At 39.8% G+C, this 25,346-nt stretch overlaps 29 non-coding genes across 29 annotated transcripts; all 29 read left to right on the top strand.

Moving 5' to 3' along the window:
- The first annotated feature begins 16,128 nt into the window (after window positions 1-16,128).
- On the top strand, window positions 16,129-16,201 carry TRNAR-UCG (transfer RNA arginine (anticodon UCG)). The gene has a single exon. It is a non-coding gene; the product is annotated as a tRNA-Arg (tRNA).
- A 91-nt stretch (window positions 16,202-16,292) lies between these two features.
- Window positions 16,293-16,365, top strand: TRNAR-ACG (transfer RNA arginine (anticodon ACG)). Its single transcript has one exon. It is a non-coding gene; the product is annotated as a tRNA-Arg (tRNA).
- An 899-nt stretch (window positions 16,366-17,264) lies between these two features.
- TRNAR-UCG (transfer RNA arginine (anticodon UCG)) lies at window positions 17,265-17,337 on the top strand. The gene has a single exon. It is a non-coding gene; the product is annotated as a tRNA-Arg (tRNA).
- Window positions 17,338-17,592: 255 nt separating this feature from the next.
- On the top strand, window positions 17,593-17,665 carry TRNAR-UCG (transfer RNA arginine (anticodon UCG)). The gene has a single exon. It is a non-coding gene; the product is annotated as a tRNA-Arg (tRNA).
- A 91-nt stretch (window positions 17,666-17,756) lies between these two features.
- On the top strand, window positions 17,757-17,829 carry TRNAR-ACG (transfer RNA arginine (anticodon ACG)). Its single transcript has one exon. It is a non-coding gene; the product is annotated as a tRNA-Arg (tRNA).
- A 734-nt stretch (window positions 17,830-18,563) lies between these two features.
- On the top strand, window positions 18,564-18,636 carry TRNAR-UCG (transfer RNA arginine (anticodon UCG)). Its single transcript has one exon. It is a non-coding gene; the product is annotated as a tRNA-Arg (tRNA).
- Window positions 18,637-18,891: 255 nt separating this feature from the next.
- TRNAR-UCG (transfer RNA arginine (anticodon UCG)) lies at window positions 18,892-18,964 on the top strand. The gene has a single exon. It is a non-coding gene; the product is annotated as a tRNA-Arg (tRNA).
- Window positions 18,965-19,055: 91 nt separating this feature from the next.
- Window positions 19,056-19,128, top strand: TRNAR-ACG (transfer RNA arginine (anticodon ACG)). The gene has a single exon. It is a non-coding gene; the product is annotated as a tRNA-Arg (tRNA).
- A 735-nt stretch (window positions 19,129-19,863) lies between these two features.
- On the top strand, window positions 19,864-19,936 carry TRNAR-UCG (transfer RNA arginine (anticodon UCG)). The gene has a single exon. It is a non-coding gene; the product is annotated as a tRNA-Arg (tRNA).
- Window positions 19,937-20,027: 91 nt separating this feature from the next.
- TRNAR-ACG (transfer RNA arginine (anticodon ACG)) lies at window positions 20,028-20,100 on the top strand. Its single transcript has one exon. It is a non-coding gene; the product is annotated as a tRNA-Arg (tRNA).
- A 255-nt stretch (window positions 20,101-20,355) lies between these two features.
- Window positions 20,356-20,428, top strand: TRNAR-ACG (transfer RNA arginine (anticodon ACG)). The gene has a single exon. It is a non-coding gene; the product is annotated as a tRNA-Arg (tRNA).
- Window positions 20,429-20,677: 249 nt separating this feature from the next.
- Window positions 20,678-20,750, top strand: TRNAR-UCG (transfer RNA arginine (anticodon UCG)). Its single transcript has one exon. It is a non-coding gene; the product is annotated as a tRNA-Arg (tRNA).
- A 91-nt stretch (window positions 20,751-20,841) lies between these two features.
- Window positions 20,842-20,914, top strand: TRNAR-ACG (transfer RNA arginine (anticodon ACG)). The gene has a single exon. It is a non-coding gene; the product is annotated as a tRNA-Arg (tRNA).
- A 91-nt stretch (window positions 20,915-21,005) lies between these two features.
- Window positions 21,006-21,078, top strand: TRNAR-ACG (transfer RNA arginine (anticodon ACG)). Its single transcript has one exon. It is a non-coding gene; the product is annotated as a tRNA-Arg (tRNA).
- Window positions 21,079-21,485: 407 nt separating this feature from the next.
- On the top strand, window positions 21,486-21,558 carry TRNAR-UCG (transfer RNA arginine (anticodon UCG)). The gene has a single exon. It is a non-coding gene; the product is annotated as a tRNA-Arg (tRNA).
- Window positions 21,559-21,813: 255 nt separating this feature from the next.
- On the top strand, window positions 21,814-21,886 carry TRNAR-UCG (transfer RNA arginine (anticodon UCG)). The gene has a single exon. It is a non-coding gene; the product is annotated as a tRNA-Arg (tRNA).
- Window positions 21,887-22,136: 250 nt separating this feature from the next.
- On the top strand, window positions 22,137-22,209 carry TRNAR-UCG (transfer RNA arginine (anticodon UCG)). Its single transcript has one exon. It is a non-coding gene; the product is annotated as a tRNA-Arg (tRNA).
- A 91-nt stretch (window positions 22,210-22,300) lies between these two features.
- TRNAR-UCG (transfer RNA arginine (anticodon UCG)) lies at window positions 22,301-22,373 on the top strand. Its single transcript has one exon. It is a non-coding gene; the product is annotated as a tRNA-Arg (tRNA).
- A 413-nt stretch (window positions 22,374-22,786) lies between these two features.
- TRNAR-UCG (transfer RNA arginine (anticodon UCG)) lies at window positions 22,787-22,859 on the top strand. Its single transcript has one exon. It is a non-coding gene; the product is annotated as a tRNA-Arg (tRNA).
- A 91-nt stretch (window positions 22,860-22,950) lies between these two features.
- TRNAR-ACG (transfer RNA arginine (anticodon ACG)) lies at window positions 22,951-23,023 on the top strand. The gene has a single exon. It is a non-coding gene; the product is annotated as a tRNA-Arg (tRNA).
- A 91-nt stretch (window positions 23,024-23,114) lies between these two features.
- On the top strand, window positions 23,115-23,187 carry TRNAR-ACG (transfer RNA arginine (anticodon ACG)). Its single transcript has one exon. It is a non-coding gene; the product is annotated as a tRNA-Arg (tRNA).
- Window positions 23,188-23,442: 255 nt separating this feature from the next.
- On the top strand, window positions 23,443-23,515 carry TRNAR-UCG (transfer RNA arginine (anticodon UCG)). The gene has a single exon. It is a non-coding gene; the product is annotated as a tRNA-Arg (tRNA).
- Window positions 23,516-23,606: 91 nt separating this feature from the next.
- TRNAR-ACG (transfer RNA arginine (anticodon ACG)) lies at window positions 23,607-23,679 on the top strand. The gene has a single exon. It is a non-coding gene; the product is annotated as a tRNA-Arg (tRNA).
- Window positions 23,680-23,770: 91 nt separating this feature from the next.
- Window positions 23,771-23,843, top strand: TRNAR-ACG (transfer RNA arginine (anticodon ACG)). Its single transcript has one exon. It is a non-coding gene; the product is annotated as a tRNA-Arg (tRNA).
- Window positions 23,844-24,256: 413 nt separating this feature from the next.
- On the top strand, window positions 24,257-24,329 carry TRNAR-UCG (transfer RNA arginine (anticodon UCG)). Its single transcript has one exon. It is a non-coding gene; the product is annotated as a tRNA-Arg (tRNA).
- Window positions 24,330-24,420: 91 nt separating this feature from the next.
- On the top strand, window positions 24,421-24,493 carry TRNAR-ACG (transfer RNA arginine (anticodon ACG)). Its single transcript has one exon. It is a non-coding gene; the product is annotated as a tRNA-Arg (tRNA).
- A 255-nt stretch (window positions 24,494-24,748) lies between these two features.
- On the top strand, window positions 24,749-24,821 carry TRNAR-ACG (transfer RNA arginine (anticodon ACG)). Its single transcript has one exon. It is a non-coding gene; the product is annotated as a tRNA-Arg (tRNA).
- Window positions 24,822-25,070: 249 nt separating this feature from the next.
- On the top strand, window positions 25,071-25,143 carry TRNAR-UCG (transfer RNA arginine (anticodon UCG)). Its single transcript has one exon. It is a non-coding gene; the product is annotated as a tRNA-Arg (tRNA).
- A 91-nt stretch (window positions 25,144-25,234) lies between these two features.
- TRNAR-ACG (transfer RNA arginine (anticodon ACG)) lies at window positions 25,235-25,307 on the top strand. Its single transcript has one exon. It is a non-coding gene; the product is annotated as a tRNA-Arg (tRNA).
- Window positions 25,308-25,346: the final 39 nt, after the last annotated feature.

Raw genomic sequence — 25,346 nt, 5'->3', positions numbered from 1 at the left:
ATTTTTTAAAGCAATCTTGGCACCAAAAAATATTTTTGAATGAGGATAAAAAAGGTCTATCCTCTCGTAATTTTTAAAGCTTTTCTCATGATTACTCTTTACAACAGTAACAAGGAGTATAAACCCATTAGTGGAAGCAGTATTTTTTTCCCAAAACAATCTCGCTTATGTTTATGCAATGAATGAAATATATCACAATGCACGGGCCTTGATAGATATAGGAGGCAATGAAGGAAATATATCGCATGCACGGGCCTTGGTAGATATAGGAGGCAATGATAATCTCTCTCTTTGCACGAGAGGTTTATCTTTAATATTTAAATAAATATAATTATTTTTAATTATTTTAATGTTCAATAATTAACATTAATAATAGTTAAATCGTTTAAAATAAAGTTATACCTATTATCTTCTCAAACTTTGCTAATATTGACGTTTAAAGTGACGGGTACCCCTCTTGCCCGCTTTTTTCAAATTTGGGGTATATATACGATTCGTTTCCATTATAATAGTAAGGAAAAAGCGCAATTGCGAAAACCTTTGGTGGAGATCCCACCTTAGGGAGGCTAGACGTTTCTCGTAACCCTAGCTGATCGCCGCGTATATCCTAAAACCAAACGATGATAATGGAGTAGAAGCCAATGATACAGATTGGTGTCTATGTGGAATAGACGGAAGACCAGTGGATGGTGGTGTTAGTAGGCAGTGTAAGTGCAGACGGGTGTCAATGTGGGATTGACAAAGAACAGAAGATGGTGGTGAGTAGAAGCCAGTATGTACAGACTGGTGTCCACGTGGAATGGACGAAGACCAGAAGATGGCGGTGTTAGAAGCCAGTAAGAACAGACTGGTGTCCATGTGGGATGGACAAAGACCAGAAGATGGTGGTGTGAGAACTCAAGTAGAGGAGCCATTTCCGTGACTGTGAAAGCAGTTAGGAAATGGCGAACACGTTTGCTCCGATACGCAAACTGCGAACGCGGTCACGTGGGTGTAACAACAGACAGACACACAGACAGACACACAGACACACAGACAGACACACAGACACGGCCGTTACAGAACCTCTCCTGGACTACGTCACACGGAGAGGTAAAAAAATTCAAGTAACATACCACACAGTAGATAATTGGGGGGATGCTATCGTGTATAATTTCAAAACACCGGAATGGGTGGAAATTAAATTTTCTCCCCAAGTAGCTAAATTGCTTGGCGCTGACCCCGATAGATATTACTCCGGAAGACACCAACTAGGGCCCTTGAGCATGACGTTAGAAGAATATACTATAGACAAAGACAATGCATACATAGAATATCGAGTCAATAGAACCATAAAGCGCTATACCCCCTGGGAAGAACCCTGGCTTTATTTCTTTTTTAAAATGTCAGGCGAGTTTAGATCGACAGATGATTATAAGATTTATGAAAAAATTGCCGAAAACCTCCAAATAACTGCGCGCAATTTTGACCCTTTAAGATTGCAACAGGCCGAATTTAGCGTTATTAAACAAGGAGCGGAACGTTATTTTAGAGTCTATTGTTCGGCAAAAATTGAAATGCTCTTCCCAAAGGAATTGCGTGATATATTAAATTTAGAAGCTGAATACGTTGGTGGGACGTTTCTATCCACTAAACCCTTAGAGCGTAATTTTACGCATTTCAAAACAACTGATGACACATTTGTAAATTATCGCGTCCATGAGTCACTAATGTATCTATTTACTAAGACTAGTTTCACAAAATTCAAAATACCCGCGGGCGATTATACTTGCGATTTTTAGGCAAGCGGGGCCGTAATTCCCTTCTCTTTACATTTAAAAATTATAAACCAGTTATTGGGGGTTCAAGAATATATGCCCCGCCAGTATTTTAAAATGTACATTCTCAAAACGGCGCTGGAAGATAGATTTTATGTTCGTCTCGAAATAGAACCAGGTGTTCGCGTATCGGTAACTGGACCAATGGCCAAGTTATTTAACATTCCCGAAGATGGAGAATTTTTTAAACACAGTCATTCGGGAGTAGCTCTGGTAAATCCTCGATTAAGAATAATGACCCTGACAGCGGATAATAATTTTTGGACTAGCGAATACGATGTGGATAGATTTCCAGAAGACCCAAATATGGCTGACCAGCCGTATTTACCCGGGTCTCAAGCCAGACGAGTTGATAATTTCGCGTGCGAGATTCCTCCCGGGGAATATTATCATATTAGCGATGTTTTAAGTGCTATGAGCGAAGCCATGTCGCCGACGCATAGAAAAAGTCTAAAATTTACGCAGAATGTAGACGGAACCGTGACGGTTTCAAAACTGAACGATACGGTCTCAATTTTGTTTCCCAAAACAACACCCGGACGAGGACTGGGACGATTGTTAGGTTTTAGTAGTAATCAATTGCATCGGTATATCAATAACGAGACGTCGGAGTATCCCGCGGATATCATGAGAGGCGTCGATGCCATGTTTGTTTATACCAATATTATCCGTCAACAAGTAGTGGGTGGTGGTCAAGCCCCTCTGCTACGTTTCATAAAAATGCCGGCTTTTTCGCTGCTAGACGAGGAGAACCAGGAAATATTTAATAATATCGATTTTTATCCAATTTCAACTAGCGATATACAAGAAATTGAAATTGAATTGAAATCCGATTACGGGGAAAATATCCCGTTTAATGTGGGTAAAGTATATATTAAACTGTTTTTTAGGCGTCGACGTCAATAGAACTTGAGCAATGGTACCCAATAGATATACTCTGTATTTCCAAAGAGGATCCTCCCTTCCGGCTTTACACGCAAACGTTTTCCAATCGGGGGGTCGTTTTAGTGTCGGCGGTATCTTCAATTCTTTATTGCGCAAAATTACACCCTTTATTAGGCCGGCCATTAGTACTTTAGCGTCCGAAGCTGTTGGGTTAACGAGTAGAGTAATTAGCGATGCACAAAACCCCGGAATATCACCTCGAGAATCGATTAAACGAAATGTCAAGCAATCTATAAATTCCCTACTACATAAAGGCGTGGACCGGTTCGTCAACACTCAAAGCGGGACGGGCCGAAAACGAATGGGGACTGCTAAAACAAGCCGGAGCAAACGTGTTAAGCGACGCACTAAACGCGATTTTCTAGACTAAACATGTCGACCTACGAAAGTGTTCTTTCCGATTTTGAAGTATTTGAAAAGCCAGTGGTGAATAATAATATTGTTGGGACTAAAACGACTGCTCATTATCCAATTGCCCCACTAACTAATGCTAAATATGTAGAATTTATCATTCCTCCCTCTAACAATTATCATGATTTGACTTAAACTCTTTTGAGATTAAAATTTCGCGTTTTACACGAGGACGGCACGGCCGTTCCAGATGCGGAAAAGAAAGTCTCGGTAACAAATTTAATAATTGCCTCGCTATTTTGTCAAGTTGAATTATTTCTTAATGGCGTCGCCGTCCAGCAACCTAATAATATGTACCCATATATGGCCTATTTTAAAATACTTTTAAATTATGGACAAACGGCGGCCAATTCCTGGTTAACTTCTATGTTATATTATTTGGATACCATTATCGATCCGTCGACGGCTTTAGCAGATGCCAATATTAACAAAGAAAATAATGGTATTGGTCGTCGCGCTAAACGCGTGGCACAATCAAAGACGTGCGATGTAATTGGCGAATTATTTTTGGATATGTTCAAAACGCCCAAATTCTTACTAGATAATATCGAGGTGCGAATTAGACTTCATCGAAGCTCCACGGATTTTGCTATTATTCACAATGAAACGGGCAAAAAGTATAAGATTGATTTAACGGAATGCACCTTGTTTACGCGCGAAATTGAGGTTAATCCCGAACTGCAACTAGCTCACGCCCAGATGTTAAATTCGGGAATAAACGCTCGCTACGAAGTAAACTCTATTGTTATGAAAAATTTCTTAATAACCACCGGAACGCAAGATTTTATTAGGGACAGCTTGTTTACAGGGCAATTACCCTCGCGAACTGTCGTGGCTTTCGTTACTAATAAAAAATTTGTAGGGGAAGCAACTTCTAACCCCCTGGATCTCCAACACTTCAAACTCGATTTCATGCAATTCTCTTTAAATTCACAAAATTATCCCCCCTTTACGCCTAATTTTGACGATGATCAATACGTTAGATGTTACAATTCTTTATTCGAGGGTCTCGAGATATTAGGTCTTGACCGGGGAAATATAATTTCTTACGATTTATATAAAAAAGGCTTTTTTGTCGTTGTTTTTGATTTGAGTAGAGAACATCTCGATTCGTTAGGTCTAAATTCCATGCCCCAGACTGGTAACTTGCGATTATCGTTAAGATTTAGCTCTCCGCTAACCGAAAACGTCACGTGCATTGTCATGGCCGAATTTCCAAACAACCAATTAATAACATTTAAAAACAGAGAAATTATTTATAATCACCCCAACGTATAAAAGACTAGAACTTTATAAATACCATATCAGTCGCGCTCCAATAAGCACCAAGTACACACCGTCACGCCAAAGCTCGACATTTGCGTCATTGAATCGATTGAACCTAAAATTTTAATTCAAAGATCGGATACGCGTAGAAAAACTATATTAAAACCTAACGCCTGGTACGCTTTGTTTCGGTTTCAAAATGAACTCACGTCCTTTTTTGACGGAAAAATACCTCGCTATCATATTTGGTTGCCCGTCAAAGAGCGAATCAAGCTGGAATGCTTCGTCAACTCGAAAGATGAACGTCTAATCGATCTTCGATACTATGAACGAGGCAGCGGCAGTCGTTATTTCCTCAACTTTAGCACCAGCGAAGGATTCAGCCTGAACAAAACAGGATGGCAGACATTGATCGATTTAAAGCCGTTGATTGACGAGGCTCTCAAGGCTAAAGAGATAGCTGTCTGTCGCATGCGCGAATTAATTTTAAACGAGCTCACTACCACTTTGTTTGACGTCACTTCCACTTGCGCCAACGTCGAGTGTCGAAAACAAATATGCCACTCTCAAAGCTGCTCGGAATTTCACACAAATTTCAGTGATCGAGTCGAACGTAATTTGCACGAAGCGCTGCCTCAACTGGATCGTGAGAAAATTTTGCATCAATTTGAGACCGACCATGGATGGATCGAGGATCAAGAGGATATTTACGCTTATTTTGTCAACAGTTTTGCCGATTTAAAGAATGCCTTGATTTATGGCTATTAAAATAAATGTACTGATATAGCGTATTTGTTTAACTGATTTTGTTTTTATAAAATACCTTTGTGTGTATTAAATAAAGTTGTTTATTTTGAAACTATTTAGTCGTTATTTATACTTGTTAAGACATGGACGCTAAAATTAGAAAAATTTATTACGACGTGGCTAATCTGGCCTCTTATGGGTCGCTAGCGAGATTACAAAAGGCCTTACCGCACGTGCCAAAAGCAAAATTAGTCGCCTTTATCGAGAAACAACCCGCCTACACGAAACACCGATTTCGACGTTTCCGATTTAAAACCAATCAGGTGTACGCTTCGAGCATGGACGACGTTTTTCAAGCTGATCTGATGGATCTACCAAAATTGAAACGCTTTAATAAAAATGTTCGGTACGTCCTGTGCGTCATTGATGTCCTTAGCCGCTACGGCTGGACAATACCTCTTAAAAACAAAACATCTGGCGAGGTCATTGAAGCTTTTAAAACCATATTTCGAGAGAGGATTCCGTTGAAAATATACGCCGATTACGGAATTTAGTTCGCGCAACTTTGATTCCTTTTTGAAACGTCACAATGTGCAAATACATTTTGCCCGCATTCAACACAAAGCCAGTTTAGCCGAGCGTTTTATAAGAACAATTAAGGAACAAATTGCCCGGGTTATTACGGCCACAGGGAATTAAAATTACGTTAAATATTTACCTTTAATTACTCAAGCCTATAATGAACGGGTTCATTCAACTACTGGAATTGCACCGGCTCATGTTAATATAGATAACGAATCAATCATTTGGAATAAACTGTACGGGAAATCAAACGGAATTAATCGATACGCACCGAGGCTTAAAGTTGGCGATCACGTGCGTCTCTCTATAGCTAGTCGAGTCTTTAGAAAAACTAGCTCGGGAGGCACGTTTACTGACGAAATATTCCGCGTTGTTGACGTCATACCCAGGTCACCACCCGTCTATCGCGTAGCGGATTTAAAGGGGGAGCAAATTTTGGGTGTTTTCTACGGCGCTGAACTACAAAAAGTCTCGTTACCCGAGACCAAATTATGAACACTTCGCAAATAAACGCTCTTTTAACTTGCGACAAAAGAACGCGACCCTACTATTTAGGATGCTTCCCAGTAGATAGACTCCCAGCACATCCTAAAAGACCCAAATTTTGCTTCATATTCAATAACGAAGCTGCTGGAGAGGCCGGAGAACATTGGATAGGAATCTTTGTTAATAACAATACCGTAGAAATGTTTTGCACGTACGGAAATTCACCGCGATACTATAAAGTTAATTTAAAACGATACGGGAAACGAGTTGTTTACAATAAACAACAAATTCAACATAAATTTTTTCAACTGTGCGGTCTGCATTGTAGTCTGTACCTAGCGCTCCGTTGCGAGGGCGTGGCTAGAAAGACGATATTAGACGCCATTTACGCTAATAACCTTAAACTTAACGACTATGTCGCCTTATTATATCTATCTTTACATTTAAAAAAACATGTACACAGATATTGTTCACAATAAAACAATTTTTTTTTATTTGTCTTAATATTACATTGTATTAATCAATATCACGCCATTTATGATGTCGAGGTCTTCGTTCGTTAGATGGAACTACTGGGCGAGATTTTGAAGTTCGTCTTTCTTTTTCCGAGGTTTTTTCTGTTTTTTTCTTGTTCTTCTGTTTAGCGGAGGCCGTCTCAAACAGGTTTTCCAAGTCCGTTAAATTGTCCGCTTCCGCTTCCGCTAAATTCTCTTGTTCATCGGCGATTTCTTCTTGAAAAGCGTCGTCCGGATTTGCATAATCGACAGCCCCTTCTTCTAGCTCTCTTTTTGGCGTAAAAAATGTGTTTTGCAAACGATTTGCCAGAACTTCGGCTTGCCGTTTCACCATATCTCCAACATAGGTCGGCCCAAATTGTTGGTAAAAATCTTCTTGTGTTGGTGTCCCAACAACCGTTTCGCTTTTAAAAACCCTTTGTCGAGGCTCGGTTCGTTTAGGCGTAGTAAAAGAACTGCCCGACGTGCTTGTTGTCGGTGATGACGTGGCATAGCTAGGCCATGACAATTGTTTTTTTCGCGGCGTTTTAGGGGTGACCGGTAATGGCGGCGTGGGGACATTTGGCATTGTAGGACTGACGACCTCAAATTTAGGTAAAGGAATTTGTTTCTCGATACTTAAATATTTCTTAAAAGCGTCTAAATATTTATATAATTTATCGTAAGCATTCAATGGCGATTTTAAAATATCATCAATCTCTCGGTCCAAGGCCGAGTGTTCTTGGGCAGCTGTTGAAGTTACGGCGGTGGCCGGTATAAGCACCATTTATTTCATAGTTTAGCAGCTATGGCTTGGACAATTGAAGGCAAGATTGCGCCAAGTAGCGTCGTAAGAAAACCACCTGATTGCTGCAACAACAGCTTTTTTTGCTTTTCTGCGAAAGGTACTTGATCCGAGTTGTCTAATAATTTTCTTGTACTTTGCTAGCCTTTTCTTACGGTCTTTACCCAAATAAATACCCCCGCCCTTTAAATTCTTACAAATTGTCTGAATGCTCTTTAATTGAGGCGCGCTACTGTTGTTTAAGAGGGTTCGCCGTTGTTTACAGCTAGTTTGACGCAAACTCTGTAAATAAGGGACAAATTTGGTAAACTTGGCTGAGGGACGGGCTACGACGAGTCGGGAGCGTTTTCCTGATCGACGTTTAACGCGTGGGGCCATTATTCAAATGACAATTAAATTTAATCGACATAGACATACATAGGCGCCTCGTGAGGTAGAACACGCGACCTTAATCGTAAATTTTCCGGAGTTTCTTGTTTTAAATCAATTAACAAATAGCTATAGGGTTCTTTAGTGGCTAGTCTGTACGCGTCCGTAATACGCTTCGGGTTATCTGGACTTATTTGTTGCGCTAAATATCTAATAGAGGCAACATCTCGAGGATTTTTCATTATTATAAAATAGGAAGAGTTTTGAGAAATTATCCGCGATTGGCTACCCTTGGGAAACAGTTGTTGCGTAATAATAATGACCGTATACCCTAAATGATGCGACGTCACGCACACTAAATCGGCAATATGAGTTTGCTTAAATAATTGGCTAGCTAAGTCGTCTAGTATCAAGTAGGAGTCGCGATGAGTTTCCCAAAAATCCGGATCGGCCGTTGGCAAGCCTTGAATAAATTGAATTCCCGGAATCAATTGTTTCAATTTTTCGTAGTTTGGCTGCCAGGCGGCGTAGCAATAAATAACCTTTTTATGCGGTGGGTCAAACATAAGCTGATGATTTTGCAATAAGTTACTTAAAAGAAAACTCTTCCCCGCTTGCGTTGGCCCCACGATAAGAAACTGAGCGGGTGTTTGGAACTTTAAAGAATGCGAGACTGACTCGGTTGGATTCATTTTAAATAATAAACATTTTATTATTGTTCACATGTTATTTATATTAAAAACATAGATATATTTAAAAAAACATTAATAATCAAAAAAATTAAAACACTATAAACCCAAAAACCCCAAAAAAAACCCTTACATATTTAAACAGCATTAAAAAACAATATAAACAAAAACCCTTTTACCTAAAAAAAATCCCTAATAATTAATTGTTTTTTTTTTAAATTTTTTTTCAAACTCCGTAATCCTTTGGCGAAAGCGTTGGTCGTTGATGAGGTCAAAGTTCACGCGAGACTCGAAGGGTAGTTGGTAGACACGCACTACAGTAGAAAACACGACGGATTTATGCGCACGCGCACTTTTTCGTTTCCCGACCGCTCTTTGTTGGTGGCTGGGCATGTTTGGATTAGAGGCTCGCAAACATCTTCGCCCGCGCTGGTCGGGAAGTCGGGAACCCCCTGACGCAGTGGTTTGTTGTTGCACGGTTTTTTGGAAACCATCGGACACGATGGACTGTGCTTCCGATGTTCCCTCGATGGATGGTCCGTGCAACGCCACTGGTACAGGGCAATGCCGCAAAAGGCGCAGCTCGTCGTCTGGTTTCTACATCTGCAAGATAGAAACCGTCTTTGGCCAGGGCTTCGATAGGAACGCAAGATTCCCACAAGCCCTCAAAAGTATGTCTTCGCCTAGCCTCGTAATTCATGCGAAAGAGATGTTGAAGCGGGTGTTGCCTCTTTGAAACCGTAGGGTCGACTGGTTGTCAAATCGGCGTTCAACAATCTCTTATTCGAGGTTTGGCGAAATCTTTTGGTGATTTTAACGGCCTCTAGCTACAGCTTGTATTTGTCCCGTTTAAAATTAAAAGGGACATTGACTGTAACTTCCTTTTCCGGATTCATCGCCACACTTTCAAAGGTTTCAAAGTCAAGTTTTTCAAGATTTTCTCGATTTAACGTCAACTCTTTAATTTTCTTGACTTCTTTTCCTTTGCTAGTGCGAAACGAGTAACTTTTGGCACCAGTACTACAAAAGGAAGTTATATAATCACCGCCGAGTTCGTCCGCCCAGCAACCAATATGATTGCCAGTTGGAATGTCAAACTTTTCCGGTAGATGGCGGTAGATTATCGAGTCGGTGTCACAATACAAAGCTGCGCGGTCCAATTGAAGCAGCATCTTGTTCAATTCAAGTCGCCCGTAGCAAGAAACGAAGCTCCCCACGATGGCCGACCCCAGTTTGTAGTCCGAAACGTAATCGCTTTTGGCTTTGTACGATAAGAGAGCGATCGACTCAGTAACTGGCCGTAAGTCGACTAATTCCAGAGTGTAATCGCTCGCGTATCGTATCAATTCGTAATAATTGTTGATAAAGATGCTGCAAATCATTCCCGTATTTAACGCCATGTGACCCCAAAGAGAATTTAAATTAATTTTATATTACGCAGGGAAGGATTTGATTAAATATCCGCCACTGTCAGAGAAAGCTTTTCATTCTTGTTTATATCAGCGATATACGCCTCTTTTTGCAGAGGCGTTTGTGCGTGAGCGGGAAATCCGGAATTCTTCATTTTCAAGGCGATAAAATCAGTCAAGTACTGGGCGAAGAAATATTCCGTTTTTGGATAATGGTAAACCTCGAATATATCGAGGAGTTTATAACCATGCTCCATAGCGGCATAGACTTCAACCGTTGGCCAGACTGATTCGAAAGCCCGTTCATTGACAGTGTGATCGCAGATTTCCGCTCGCAATTCTAGGCACGTGCGACAGAGGGCGTAGGCTAATTTACCACCGCTGCGAAAGGGAATTAAGGGGATGTGGAGATCTTGAGGGGCCAGCAGACGACAACTCATAACGCCAAAATACCAGCCTGGCGATTTGTCAAAATCTCTGCTATAGATTATGGGGTGGCCGCTAGGGTACGGACAATCGCGACAAACTTTCGGGTACAAAGAAATAATATCCTTGTAGAAAATTTTCTCCTCACCTTGCACGTGGCAGTTAAGAACAAAATTTTCTGTTCGTCCCCCATAGAGAGCGCTACGGGCTGATATTTGAGGTCGAAAAGTTAAACTTTTGCAGAAAGCCTTTGCTTCGGCGTTTTCTTTTAAAAGCTTAGCAAATTGACACTCAAAGATGGAAGTGTATTCATAACCGACCATCTTCTCTGTAATAAACAGCTCTCTATCTAGAGTCCGCTCGTACAAAAATCTGTTGCTGGCTTTGAGTTGGGTATTGTAAGCATTAAGTTTTTGACATGGACAACCGTGAAAGTAGCAACCGTGGAAATCGTAGATTTTGGGCGGAGTTTCACTATAGCCGTCGACTAAATAGCGCCCCACCCGATATTCACCCCCATAGCTTAAAGCCGGTCGCAATTTTATATTTTCCGTTTTCTCCACCCAAGCGAGATATTTTAGGCTAATCTGACTGTGATTAAATTTTGCGATATAGCCGTTAGAAGGAACAAGGAAGGTTTATAGTAATTGTTAAGATAAATAGTGGTTAAAGCACCCGCCAAAGTAATATTTTTTAAGCAAAAAGGGTCTAATTTTGTTAGATCAACGTAAATTTTTCTAAAGGCTTCAACGCCTTGTCTTAGGACTTTGACGTCTTGAATGCAATATTTAATAAGCTCCACTTTGATGTTGAAAATAGATCCTTCCATTGACGCGTACCAAGTTTGAAAATCTCGATAATCATTGGCCTTCATTTGAGCTACGTTAAAGTACGAAGCTTCAGGGATGACGCCAATGTAATTGAGGTTTTCTTCGGTATGAAAATCAAATGGAAAGAATCCCTTCGCCACATCGCCGAGGTTAAACATGCTAGTGAAATTACGCAAAGGCTGACTAATGTAATTAAAGCTATCGAGAAATCTAATTTGAGGTCCCTCGAGATGGATCATCAGAATTTTACTGCCGTCAAAGATAACGGCAGGGGTGACGTGTCTATGAACTAGAGCGTTAAGAATTAAAAAGTTATCAAAAGCTTTCGCGTAATGAGCTACGACTTGCGTGTTAGTAAAGCGCGGTTGGTACGTCTTACGTTTCTGTCCAGTCAAAACTACCTGCTCTACGCTAAATAAATAATTTAAAAATTGCTCGACGCAATTGGCGCCGTAAAAAATTTTGGTTTCAAAGCCAGCTTCAGTTTGCACGTCGCAAACTAGTAAAATAGGGACGTGGATATTATTCCTAAGAATAGTCTCAATGTCGTAATAAATAAACCGCGAGGCTTTCATTTTGGTTTCCAGAGGCATAACAAAATGTTCACCTGGCGGATGGACTATTTTACATTGAGAGCATTCGGGACTGCAGTCGTGATCGTCACCCATCAGTCGCCCACATTCTAAACATCGTTTTTGACTCGCGCAGGTGCCATTAAGTAAATGAGTTTCGTAGCAGGGGCCAGGGAAAAAGTAGCGGTGGCATTCGCCGCAACGTTTTAAAACATCCTCGTTGGTTAAATAAAAAGCTTCTCCTTGACACCGAAAACATATATAGGGTTTTGTATCCTCGGGGCATTTATGCTCTTTTAACAATTCACGTTTGTAAAACGATTTCAAGCATAAATCGCAAGAGGTACAACCCCCCCTCATGCCGTGCCAAGTTTTTGCAGGGTGGATATGGTCGCCAATTTTTAAGAGATAGATAAATTTAGGAGCTTTGGGGTCCTTTGAAAAATATGGTAAAATTATTCGCAGCATCAACTATTACGATCCTATAATGGGGAGCTAAGTAATTTTGAAATTTTTGAATATCTTCTAGAGTAACGAAACCCTCGGGGACTCCCTCTTTTCTGTGCAAGATTTTCGCAATATTACCCACGAGGGTGCTATTGCGTTTCAGTTTGTCAAAATTGTTCTTGTTAAAGGGCGGACCTTGCTTATTTTGATGGTAAAAATTGCGATCGGCCATCTCTTTATCCAGAACTAAACTTAAAACAGAGGTTATCATTGTTCTCCATAAAAATAAATTGGTTATTTTGTTTAACAAAATAATCCAAATTAACCAAAGTTCTATTTTTAATGGATTTATAATAAGTCCCTATATTTGCATCGAGGTTTAGAAAAATTATGTCAAACTGAAAATCTTCGCCATTAAAGACAAAGTCCCGACTAGATTGCGTTACTCTATAGATGGTGCGCATAATTCGCTTACTGGTGAATTTGTCAATTTTTATAAATTTAATATTAACGGGGGTCGTCAATCCGGGGGAGCTTAAAACAAATCGAACTCGATTATAGTCCGGGTTTTCGGTTACTAATTTACGTATAACTTCGTCGAGAAATTTTCGAAAAATTCGAAAAAAATCTCGCGTTGGAATGTCTTCCAGATTTTTGAAAGCTATACGCAAATCGATTTGTTTACAGTGCCACTTGCGACTCGTTTTGTCAATCTGCCACTCAATTGTGTAGTACCGGTTTACCTGTGCGTGTTCCTCTCCCTCACTACCCTCCGAGTCACTCTCGCTGCTGCTGCTGCTCGAACTCATTTTTTGAATCTCTATCAGAAATAAAAAAAATTGGAACAAAATTTTGGTTTGTAAATTTATTGTTAATAAGATACTTACTTTGCTGGGCGGCTGCTGCGTGGCCTGAGCGTCACCCTTTATGTCCTCCACCAACCGGTGAAAGGCGTTGAGGAGTTTGACGGCGTCCTTGTCCTTGCTGTCAACGACTCGTTTCAGTCGTTTGTGGGAGCACTCCCAAAGCTTGTTGGCTTGGGAGTCCTTTATGTCCTTAAATTTGTAGACACTCACGTCTACAAAATAATCCCCCTTTCGCGGGGGGACTTTTGTCTCGAAGTACTGGCCGTCGCTCCTCAGCCGGTACGACCCTTCAATTCCGTTAACGCCAACGACGTGTTTCTGGAGCACGTCTTGGACGAACGTCTCGTCGTCGGAATCGATCAGCACTTCTATAGGGTCCGGTTTTAGGAACTGAGGTATTTTATGCTGGCCGCTACTTGCTCCTGGTCGAGCCCCGGGTGACGATGGTGGCGAGTCGAATAAAGATTGGCTTTGAGGAAATTGACTCATGACTGCTAGTTTGATTGTGAAAACCCAATGCCCATGCTCGAGCTTTTATACCCAAAATCTCAGGGCCATTTTTTTTTAGAATACAGGCCCCGACATGGTTTTTTATAACACAACCTTATTCTATTCTTATTAAGAGTTTAAAAAAATATAATTATGTCTGATACGCTATTTTTTAATTTAACCTAAAATACATTTTTTTATTGCGGAGTTGATACTAAAGATTAAAGAGGACATTAATATATCTATCTATATAAAAAATAACCTCTATAGTTTAATATTAATATACATTAATTTAGATTTAAATCATGTTAAAAAACAATTTCCGTCCCTCCCAAAGTAATTAGTTTTAACCTTCACTAATAAATTGTTTTTCTTATATAAAGCGATCTCTTGAGAATTATTCAAATTTAATTATTCGAAACACGCCTAAGCAAGCTTTTGCATACGAATAATATTTGTCCCCTTAGGCATCTATCAAAGTAACTTCTTTTTAACCTTTGCTAAAAGGTTTTTTTTATATAACATGATCTCGTTTGAATTATTTAAAACACGCCTAGACAACTTTTTTGCATACGAAAAAAAACTTAGACCTCGGAGAGATTTTGTAATTTTATGCCTATATATCTAATTAACTTTTTGCTATTTATTGAATTTTAAGAATCTTGAAAGTATTGGCTAGACACTATTAGATTTGACCTCGCTAATTTTGTATTTAAGCCCCGTGTTTCAAAATGAAAGTTATCAGTTGTTTAACTTCTGTTTCTGAAACACCAGTCGCAGCCACTTTAAGATGTCTTTTTCCACCGCTTCTCGTTTGCCCTGCCTGCCTGTTATCAAAATCCATCCGGCAGCGCTTACTCCCCGTCGTGCCACTCCCCAGTCGGCCGGACTGGACTTATATTGTCCAGTTGATACCGTAATCGACCCTCACGGTATCAAAATTGTGTCGACTGGGTTAGGCGTTATGCTGCCGGCGGACAGCTACGGCCGCATTGTTGGCCGTAGCAGCTTAACGGCCCAAGGGCTGTTTGTTGCCGAGGGGACGATAGGTATGTTTATTAGTTATTTTATAATGCGTAAAAGTATAATAATTCTTAACAATAATAGACGCCGACTATCGGGGACCCCTAAAAGTCGTCATCGCCAACGTCGGGGACACCGCCTACACTATCCGGCGGGGCAATAGAGTTGCCCAATTGATAGTTACCCCCGTTATATTGCTAAGACCGGTGGAAACGGCGGTAAATATTTTCAAGTTTTTTAATTTAGAATTCAACTTGTAACATGTTTTTATGTTATCTCTAGAGTTTGACCCCTACGTTACGCGGCAATGGGGGGTTTGGGTCGACCGGCGTCTAGTAATTTTTTATTGGTGGTGGGTTTTTTTATGTAAATATTTTAGTTTTATATATTTTTGTTACTTTGTTTTAATGTTATTGTATAATATCTGTTATTAAAATCTTTATTTGCATAATTGTATATTTTTTCCAGACTTATAATTACAGGCTTATTTTTTTAGCTCCGCCTTAATTAACCTATCCAATGAAATTTATCTCTTTACTTACACCCCGCCTAATAAGCCAAGTAGGAACCAATCAACAATTTCGCTTTCCTTGCTATTATATTACATATATATCACGTACTAGCTATTTAAATATCATTTGCTTTTGTAACCCGCCCAATATGCTATGCCTCATTTTCTTTTTTGTTTACGGGTTAATAGTCAACATTTTGTTAACTCTTTACGAAATCGAGCGGCGAAGCAGAAAACAATTAGAAAATAAACCCAAACGGCCCTCCGCCGATTGCACTTCCGTGTCAAATAACGATACGGGGTCAATGTGAAAAATGACCTCGTTAAAACATGTTTGTTTATCCTTGCTGGTTGTTGATTATTTTGTCATATATATTCTGTATTTATTTATTACGCATATCTGTACATCTTATAAAAAGTAAATATTTGATGTCTTAAAATCTGTGTTTTTATTAACTTTAGGCTTACAGAAAGCTCGTTCGGACCAGGATGACGTCAAGGTTGAATATAGCTTTTAGTTTTAGTTTAAGTTAAGAAGAGGATGTCATGGGGGGTTGAAACTAACAGGCAGGAGCTCGGGCTAGTCCAGACTTGTCTGAAAAGTTTGGTTTGAGTTTGGTAGATGAGGGTCTGGCCGCCATCTTGGGGTGGCGGCCATCTTGGATCTCTGCGCAACTAGGTAGTCCCTACTACTGGTATTAACATTTAAAGATGATTATTAGAATATAACGGAAGGGAAATTTATAATATTGCAATGCTTCCATAGCATTTAGATTAACTTCCAACGGGCTTTTGGCGCAATGGATAACGCGTCTGCCTACGGAGCAAAAGATTCTAGGTTCGAGTCCTGGCAAGCTCAGTGTTTATTTTAATTAAAGATCTTTTATGCGTCATAAAAATGCATAAATACAATGTTTGGAAAAGTTTTTGATAGAACGAAGCAAGGGCTTGTGGCTTAATGGATAACGCGTCTGCCTTCGAAGCAGAGGATTCCAGGTTCGAGTCCTGGCAGGCTCGATATTAACATTTAAAGATGATTATTAGAATATAACGGAAGCGAAATTTATAATATTGCAATGCTTAAATAGCATTTAGATTAACCTCCAACGGGCTTGTGGCGCAATGGATAACGCGTCAGCCTACGGAGCAGAAGATTCCAGGTTCGATTCCTGGCAAGGTCGGTATTAACATTTAAAGATGATTATTGGAATGTAACGGAAGGGAAATTTATAATATTGCAATGATTCAATAGCATTTAGATTAACCTCCGGCGGGCTTGTGGCGCAATGGATAACGCGTCAGCCTACGGAGCAGAAGTTTCCAGGTTCGAGTCGTGGCAAGTTCAGTATTAACATTTAAAGATGAGTATTAGAATATAACGGAAGGGAAATTTAAAATATTGCAATGCTTCAATAGCATTTAGATAAACCTCCAACGGGCTTGTGGCGCAATGGATAACGCGTCTGCCTACAGAGTAAAAGATTCTAGGTTCGAGTCATGGCAAGCTCGGTGTTTATTTTAATTAAAGATCTTTTATGCGTCATAAAAATGCATAAATACAATGTTTGGAAAAGTTTTTGATAGAACGAAGCAAAGGCTTGTGGCGTAATGGATAAAGCGTCTGCCTTCGAAGCAGAAGATTCCAGGTTCGAGTCCTGGCAAGTTCGGTATTAACATTTAAAGATGATTATTAGTATATAACGGAAGGAAAATTTATATAATTGAAATGCTTCAATAGCATTTGGACTAACCTCCAACGGGCTTGTGGCGCAATGGATAACGCGTCTGCCTACGGAGCAGAAGATTTAGGGTTCCAGTCCTGGCAAGCTCGGTATTAACATTTAAAGATGATTATTGGAATGTAACGAAAGGGAAATTTATAATATTACAATGCTTCAATAGCATTTAGATAAACTTCCAACGGGGTTGTGGCGCAATGGATAACGCGTCTGCCTACGGAGCAAAAGATTCTAGGTTCGAGTCATGGCAAGCTCGGAGTTTATTTAAATTAATGATCTTTTATGCGTCATAAAAATGCATAAATACAATGTTTGGAAACGTTTTTGATAGAACGAAGCAAGGGCTTGTAGCGTAATGGATAACGCGTCTGCCTTCGAAGCAGAAGATTCCAGGTTCGAGTCCTGGCAAGCTCGGTATTAACATTTAAAGATGATTATTAGAATATAACGGAAGGGAGATTTAAAATATTGCAATGCTTCAATAGCATTTAGATAAACTTCCAACGGGCTTGTGGCGCAATGGATAACGCGTCTGCCTACAGAGCAGAAGATTTAAGGTTCGAGTCCTGCCAGGCTCGGTATTCTCATTTAAAGATGATTATTGGAATGTAACGGAAGGGAAAATTATAATATTGCAATGATTCAATAGCATTTAGATTAACCTCCAACGGGCTTGTGGCGCAATGGATAACGCGTCTGCCTTCGAAGCAGAAGATTCCAGGTTCGAGTCCTGGCAAGCTCAGTATTAACATTTAAAGATGATTATTAGAATATAACGGAAGGGAAATTTATAATATTGCAATGATTCAATAGCATTTAGATTAACCTCCAACGGGCTTGTGGCGCAATGGATAACGCGTCTGCCTACGGAGCAGAAGATTCCAGGTTCGAGTCCTGGCAAGCTCGGTTTTTACATTTAAAGATGATTATTAGATTATAACGGAAGGGAAGTTTAAAATATTGCAATGCTTCAATAGCATTTAGATAAGCTTCCAACGGGCTTATGGCGCAATGGATAACGCGTCTGCCTACAGAGTAAAAGATTCTAGGTTCGAGTCATGGCAAGCTCGGTGTTTATTTTAATTAAAGATCTTTTATGCGTCATAAAAATGCATAAATACAATGTTTGGAAAAGTTTTTGATAGAACGAAGCAAAGGCTTGTGGCGTAATGAATAAAGCGTCTGCCTTCGAAGCAGAGGATTCCAGGTTCGAGTCCTGGCAAGCTCGGTATTAACATTTAAAGATGATTATTAGTATATAACGGAAGGAAAATTTATAATATTGAAATGCTTCAATAGCATTTGGATTAACCTCCAACGGGCTTGTGGCGCAATGGATAACGCGTCTGCCTACAAGCAGAAGATTTAGGGTTCGAGTCCTGGCAAGCTCGGTATTAACATTTAAAGATGATTATTGGAATGTAACGGAAGGGAAATTTATAATATTACAATGCTTCAATAGCATTTAGATAAACTTCCAACGGGGTTGTGGCGCAATGGATAACGCGTCTGCCTACGGAGCAAAAGATTCTAGGTTCGAGTCATGGCAAGCTCGGAGTTTATTTAAATTAATGATCTTTTATGCGTCATTAAAATGCATAAATACAATGTTTGGAAACGTTTTTGATAGAACGAAGCAAGGGCTTGTAGCGTAATGGATAACGCGTCTGCCTTCGAAGCAGAAGATTCCAGGTTCGAGTCCTGGCAAGCTCGGTATTAACATTTAAAGATGATTATTAGAATATAACGGAAGGGAGATTTAAAATATTGCAATGCTTCAATAGCATTTAGATAAACTTCCAACGGGCTTGTGGCGCAATGGATAACGCGTCTGCCTACAGAGCAGAAGATTTAAGGTTCGAGTCCTGCCAGGCTCGGTATTCTCATTTAAAGATGATTATTGGAATGTAACGGAAGGGAAAATTATAATATTGCAATGATTCAATAGCATTTAGATTAACCTCCAACGGGCTTGTGGCGCAATGGATAACGCGTCTGCCTTCGAAGCAGAAGATTCCAGGTTCGAGTCCTGGCAAGCTCGGTATTAACATTTAAAGATGATTATTAGAATATAACGGAAGGGAAATTTATAATATTGCAATGATTCAATAGCATTTAGATTAACCTCCAACGGGCTTGTGGCGCAATGGATAACGCGTCTGCCTACGGAGCAGAAGATTCCAGGTTCGAGTCCTGGCAAGCTCGGTTTTTACATTTAAAGATGATTATTAGATTATAACGGAAGGGAAGTTTAAAATATTGCAATGCTTCAATAGCATTTAGATAAGCTTCCAACGGGCTTATGGCGCAATGGATAACGCGTCTGCCTACAGAGTAAAAGATTCTAGGTTCGAGTCATGGCAAGCTCGGTGTTTATTTTAATTAAAGATCTTTTATGCGTCATAAAAATGCATAAATACAATGTTTGGAAAAGTTTTTGATAGAACGAAGCAAAGGCTTGTGGCGTAATGAATAAAGCGTCTGCCTTCGAAGCAGAGGATTCCAGGTTCGAGTCCTGGCAAGCTCGGTATTAACATTTAAAGATGATTATTAGTATATAACGGAAGGAAAATTTATAATATTGAAATGCTTCAATAGCATTTGGATTAACCTCCAACGGGCTTGTGGCGCAATGGATAACGCGTCTGCCTACGGAGCAGAAGATTTAGGGTTCGAGTCCTGGCAAGCTCGGTATTAACATTTAAAGATGATTATTGGAATGTAACGGAAGGGAAATTTATAATATTACAATGCTTCAATAGCATTTAGATAAACTTCCAACGGGCTTGTGGCGCAATGGATAACGCGTCTGCCTACGGAGCAAAAGATTCTAGGTTCGAGTCATGGCAAGCTCGGTGTTTAATAAAATTAAAGATCTTTTATGCGTCATAAAAATGCATAAATACAATGTTTGGAAAAGTTTTTGATAGAACAAAGCAAGGGCTTGTAGCGTAATGGATAACGCGTCTGCCTTCGAAGCAGAAGATTCCAGGTTCGAGTCCTGGCAAGCTCGGTATTAACATTTAAAGATGATTATTAGAATATAACGGAAGGGAAATTTATAATATTGCAATGATCCAATAGCATTTAGATTAACCTCCAACGGGCTTGTGGCGCAATGGATAACGCGTGTGCCTACGGAGCAGAAGATTCCAGGTTCGAGTCCTGGCAAGCTCGGTTTTAACATTTAAAGATGATTATTAGATTATAACGGAAGGGAAGTTTAAAATATTGCAATGCTTCAATAGCATTTAGATAAGCTTCCAACGGGCTTGTGGCGCAATGGATAACGCGTCTGCCTACAGAGCAGAAGATTTAAGGTTCGAGTCCTGCCAGGCTCGGTATTATCATTTAAAGATGATTATTGGAATGTAACGGAAGGGAAAATTATAATATTGCAATGATTCAATAGCATTTAGATTAACCTCCAACGGGCTTGTGGCGCAATGGATAACGCGTCTGCCTACGGAGCAGAAGATTCCAGGTTCGAGTCCTGGCAAGTTCGGTATTAATATTTAAAGATGAGTATTAGAATATAACGGAAGGGAAATTTAAAATATTGCAATGCTTCAATAGCATTTAGATAAACCTCCAACGGGCTTGTGGCGCAATGGATAACGCGTCTGCCTACAGAGTAAAAGATTCTAGGTTCGAGTCATGGCAAGCTCGGTGTTTATTTTAATAAAAGATCTTTTATGCGTCTTAAAAATGCATAAATACAATGTTTGGAAAAGTTTTTGATAGAACAAAGCATGGGCTTGTAGCGTAATGGACAACGCGTCTGCCTTCGAAGCAGAAGATTCCAGGTTCGAGTCCTGGCAAGCTCGGTATTAACATTTAAAGATGATTATTACAATATAACGGAAGGGAAATTTATAATATTGCAATGATTCAATAGCATTTACATTAACCTCCAACGGGCTTGTGGCGCAATGGATAACGCGTCTGCCTACGGAGCAGAAGATTCCAGGTTCGAGTCCTGGCAAGTTCGGTATTAATATTTAAAGATGAGTATTAGAATATAACGGAAGGGAAATTTAAAATATTGCAATGCTTCAATAGCATTTAGATTAACTTCCAACGGGCTTGTGGCGCAATGGATAACGCGTCTGCCTACGGAGCAAAAGATTCTAGGTTCGAGTCCTGGCAAGTTCAGTGTTTATTTTAATTAAAGATCTTTTATGCGTCTTAAAAATGCATAAATACAATGTTTGGAAAAGTTTTTGATAGAACAAAGCAAGGGCTTGTAGCGTAATGGATAACGCGTCTGCCTACGGAGCAGAAGATTTAAGGTTTGAGTCCAGGCAAGCTCGGTATTAACATTTAAAGATGATTATTAGAATATAACGGAAGGGAAATTTATAATATTGCAATGCTTCAATAGCATTTAGATAAACCTCCAACGGGCTTGTGGCGCAATGGATAACGCGTCTGCCTACAGAGTAAAAGATTCTAGGTTCGAGTCATGGCAAGCTCGGTGTTTATTTTAATTAAAGATCTTTTATGCGTCATAAAAATGCATAAATACAATTTTTGGAAAAGTTTTTGATAGAACGAAGCAAGGGCTTGTGGCGTAATGGACAAAGCGTCTGCCTTCGAAGCAGAAGATTCCAGGTTCGAGTCCTGGCAAGCTCGGTATTACAATTTAAAGATGATTATTAGTATATAACGGAAGGGAAATTTATAATATTGAAATGCTTCAATAGCATTTGGATTAACCTCCAACGGGCTTGTGGCGCAATGGATAACGCGTCTGCCTACGGAGCAGAAGATTTAAGGTTCTAGTCCTGGCAAGCTCGGTATTAACATTTAAAGATGATTATTGGAATGTAACGGAAGGGAAATTTATAATATTGCAATGCTTCAATAGCATTTAGATTAACCTCCAACGGGCTTGTGGCGCAATGGATAACGCGTCTGCCTTCGAAGCAGAAGATTCCAGGTTCGAGTCCTGGCAAGCTCGGTATTAACATTTAAAGATGATTATTAGAATATAACGGAAGGGAAATTTATAATATTGCAATGCTTTAATAGCACTTAGATTAACTTCCAACGGGCTTGAGGCGCAATGGATAACGCGTCTGCCTACGGAGCAAAAGATTCTAGGTTCGAGTCCTGGCAAGCTCAGTGTTTATTTTAATTAAAGATCTTTTATGCGTCTTAAAAATGCATAAATACAATGTTTGGAAAAGTTTTTGTATAGACCGAAGCAAGGGCTTGTGGCGTAATGGATAACGGGTCTGCCTTCGAAGCAGAAGATTCCAGGTTCGAGCCCTGGCAAGCTCGGTATTAACATTTAAAGATGATTATTGGAATGTAACGGAAGGGAAATTTATAATATTGCAATGCTTCAATAGCATTTAGATTAACCTGCAACGGGCTTGTGGCCCAATGGATAACGCGTCTGCCTTCGAAGCAGAAGATTCCAGGTTCGAGCCCTGGCAAGCTCGGTATTAACATTTAAAGATGATTATTGGAATGTAACGGAAGGGAAATTTATAATATTGCAATGCTTCAATAGCATTTAGATTAACTTCCAACGGGCTTGTGGCGCAATGGATAACGCGTCTTCCTACGGAGCAAAAGATTCTAGGTTCGAGTCCTGGCAAGCTCAGTGTTTATTTTAATTAAAGATCTTTTATGCGTCATAAAAATGCATAAATACAATGTTTGGAAAAGTTTTCTATAGACCGAATCAAGGGCTTGTGGCGTAATGGATAACGCGTCTGCCTTCGAAGCAGAAGATTCCAGGTTCGAGCATTGGCAAGCTCGGTATTAACATTTAAAGATGATTATTTGAATGTAACGGAAGGGAAATTTATAATATTGCAATGCTTCAATAGCATTTAGATTAACCTGCAACGGGCTTGTGGCGCAATGGAAAACGCGTCTGCCTTCGAAGCAGAAGATTCCAGGTTCGAGTCCTGGCAAGCTCGGTATTAACATTTAAAGATGATTATTAGAATATAACGGAAGGGAAATTTATAATATTGCAATGCTTCCATAGCATTTAGATTAACTTCCAACGGGCTTGTGGCGCAATGGATAACGCGTCTGCCTACGGAGCAGAAGATTCCAGGTTCGAGTCCTGGCAAGCTCGGTATTAACATTTAAAGATGATTATTAGAATATAACGGAAGGGAAATTTATAATATTGCAATGCTTCAATAGCATTTAGATTAACTTCCAACGGGCTTGTGGCGCAATGGATAACGCGTCTGCCTACGGAGCAGAAGATTCCAGGTTCGAGTCCTGGCAAGCTCGGTATTAACATTTAAAGATGATTATTAGAATATAACGGAAGGGAAATTTATAATATTGCAATGCTTCAATAGCATTTAGATTAACTTCCAACGGGCTTGTGGCGCAATGGATAACGCGTCTGCCTTCGAAGCAGAAGATTCCAGGTTCGAGCATTGGCAAGCTCGGTATTAACATTTAAAGATGATTATTTGAATGTAACGGAAGGGAAATTTATAATATTGCAATGCTTCAATAGCATTTAGATTAACCTGCAACGGGCTTGTGGCGCAATGGAAAACGCGTCTGCCTTCGAAGCAGAAGATTCCAGGTTCGAGTCCTGGCAAGCTCGGTATTAACATTTAAAGATGATTATTAGAATATAACGGAAGGGAAATTTATAATATTGCAATGCTTCCATAGCATTTAGATTAACTTCCAACGGGCTTGTGGCGCAATGGATAACGCGTCTGCCTACGGAGCAGAAGATTCCAGGTTCGAGTCCTGGCAAGCTCGGTATTAACATTTAAAGATGATTATTAGAATATAACGGAAGGGAAATTTATAATATTGCAATGCTTCAATAGCATTTAGATTAACTTCCAACGGGCTTGTGGCGCAATGGATAACGCGTCTGCCTACGGAGCAGAAGATTCCAGGTTCGAGTCCTGGCAAGCTCGGTATTAACATTTAAAGATGATTATTAGTATATAACGGAAGGAAAATTTATAATATTGAAATGCTTCAATAGCATTTGGATTAACCTCCAACGGGCTTGTGGCGCAATGGATAACGCGTCTGCCTACGGAGCAGAAGATTTAGGGTTCGAGTCCTGGCAAGCTCGGTATTAACATTTAAAGATGATTATTGGAATGTAACGGAAGGGAAATTTATAATATTACAATGCTTCAATAGCATTTAGATAAACTTCCAACGGGCTTGTGGCGCAATGGATAACGCGTCTGCCTACGGAGCAAAAGATTCTAGGTTCGAGTCATGGCAAGCTCGGTGTTTAATAAAATTAAAGATCTTTTATGCGTCATAAAAATGCATAAATACAATGTTTGGAAAAGTTTTTGATAGAACAAAGCAAGGGCTTGTAGCGTAATGGATAACGCGTCTGCCTTCGAAGCAGAAGATTCCAGGTTCGAGTCCTGGCAAGCTCGGTATTAACATTTAAAGATGATTATTAGAATATAACGGAAGGGAAATTTATAATATTGCAATGATCCAATAGCATTTAGATTAACCTCCAACGGGCTTGTGGCGCAATGGATAACGCGTCTGCCTACGGAGCAGAAGATTCCAGGTTCGAGTCCTGGCAAGCTCGGTTTTAACATTTAAAGATGATTATTAGATTATAACGGAAGGGAAGTTTAAAATATTGCAATGCTTCAATAGCATTTAGATAAGCTTCCAACGGGCTTGTGGCGCAATGGATAACGCGTCTGCCTACAGAGCAGAAGATTTAAGGTTCGAGTCCTGCCAGGCTCGGTATTATCATTTAAAGATGATTATTGGAATGTAACGGAAGGGAAAATTATAATATTGCAATGATTCAATAGCATTTAGATTAACCTCCAACGGGCTTGTGGCGCAATGGATAACGCGTCTGCCTACGGAGCAGAAGATTCCAGGTTCGAGTCCTGGCAAGTTCGGTATTAATATTTAAAGATGAGTATTAGAATATAACGGAAGGGAAATTTAAAATATTGCAATGCTTCAATAGCATTTAGATAAACCTCCAACGGGCTTGTGGCGCAATGGATAACGCGTCTGCCTACAGAGTAAAAGATTCTAGGTTCGAGTCATGGCAAGCTCGGTGTTTATTTTAATAAAAGATCTTTTATGCGTCTTAAAAATGCATAAATACAATGTTTGGAAAAGTTTTTGATAGAACAAAGCATGGGCTTGTAGCGTAATGGACAACGCGTCTGCCTTCGAAGCAGAAGATTCCAGGTTCGAGTCCTGGCAAGCTCGGTATTAACATTTAAAGATGATTATTACAATATAACGGAAGGGAAATTTATAATATTGCAATGATTCAATAGCATTTACATTAACCTCCAACGGGCTTGTGGCGCAATGGATAACGCGTCTGCCTACGGAGCAGAAGATTCCAGGTTCGAGTCCTGGCAAGTTCGGTATTAATATTTAAAGATGAGTATTAGAATATAACGGAA

The sequence above is a fragment of the Phalangium opilio genome, unplaced genomic scaffold (assembly GCF_054372755.1).
Source record: "Phalangium opilio isolate 3A_F unplaced genomic scaffold, DU_Popi_V2 ptg000077l_1, whole genome shotgun sequence".
Taxonomy (NCBI): Eukaryota; Metazoa; Arthropoda; class Arachnida; order Opiliones; family Phalangiidae; genus Phalangium; species Phalangium opilio.
This window is presented reverse-complemented; position numbering and strand designations above follow the sequence as displayed.